The sequence below is a fragment of the Quercus lobata genome, chromosome 4 (assembly GCF_001633185.2).
Source record: "Quercus lobata isolate SW786 chromosome 4, ValleyOak3.0 Primary Assembly, whole genome shotgun sequence".
Lineage (NCBI taxonomy): Eukaryota > Viridiplantae > Streptophyta > Magnoliopsida > Fagales > Fagaceae > Quercus > Quercus lobata.
The window spans coordinates 20,925,010-20,926,204 of record NC_044907.1 but is presented as its reverse complement, the minus strand read 5'-3'; the positions used below and the strand labels follow the sequence as shown (position 1 = coordinate 20,926,204).

General features: G+C 34.9%; 1 non-coding gene across 1 annotated transcript; it reads left to right on the top strand.

Moving 5' to 3' along the window:
- The first annotated feature begins 688 nt into the window (after window positions 1-688).
- LOC115988205 lies at window positions 689-800 on the top strand. The gene has a single exon (XR_004091381.1). It is a non-coding gene; the product is annotated as a small nucleolar RNA U19 (small nucleolar RNA).
- Window positions 801-1,195: the final 395 nt, after the last annotated feature.

Sequence of the window (1,195 nt, the reverse complement as noted above, 5' to 3'; positions counted from 1 at the left end):
CACCTGCTACAGCAGTGCCAGCGACCCTTTCTCAAATTGGGCGTTAAAGCACGCGGCTGTAACGGCTTATCCTACACCCTCAACTACTCAGGTGGGTCTTACTCTTACCCTATTTGATCTTAGATTTCAATCTCACATGCCTTTTTTGCCCTTTCAATTTTGCGATACTTTTATATACTTTTAGATTTAAATGAATTTGTATGTTAGATTAAAAAAAAATTTAATAATAGTAATGAAAATTTTAAGGGTTGGATATATTGGAAATCGCTATTATGAATTGGGTTTGATTTAATTGTTTTTTAATAGACCTAAACCATGCAAACAAGAAGCAAAAGGGTTCCAGAAAAATGGCTGTCCTAAATATGGTTTTTTTCCCCCCTTCAATCTTTGTCACCATTTTTCTCTGGAGAAATACACAAAACCTCCTGCAGTTTACTTTTTGTTCTAAACACGCAGAATCCACTTGGGGTTTTGAGTGTAACACTTAACCCACCTGTGGTATTGTTTTATGTGTAAAACCATTAATTGTTTAGCACAAAACCCCCCATGTGGTATTGTTCAATATGCAAATGCAGCTCTAAATATAAACTCATGTCATCACTTTAGCAACTTGCCCATTTTTTTTTCTTTCCTTTTTTTCTTCTAAAACTCACTGCCTCTTTGAGTAGCCATATGAGTTATCATGCCATATTGGCTTAGTTAGGAGGCAAAGATTAATGGATCATTATTGGTCTTCTTAAGTCTTTTGAGGGGACTTTTGCTTCTTTGTCGATTGTCCTCCAAGCAGTCTTAGGACATAATCTACTACAGCATATATTTTTCCTAAGAACAAAAAAGTTGCCTCTTGAATAACTGGAGCTGCAGAGTGGACTAATGCGGCTCTTCAGTTTAGACAAAGGCAAAAGTAATATGGTGTATGGTGCTTAGTTTTATCATCATGAATTAGATTGAGGATGAGGCTCAGTTATCTTTGTTGTTCCTTTCCTATATGCCTTTTTATAGTTCTGCTTATTGTTTCTTCGTTTTTCTTATTTCTTTTCTTTATATGAGAACCCACAAAAAGCCACAAAGACACAGGAAGAAATCATATAAATTTTGAGTCCATATTTAAGGTCAAACTTGTTTCTTAATCTTTCTCGACAATGGATGCAAATCTAAAATCATAATGTGAAAAGTATGTTAAGAGTCATTAGCA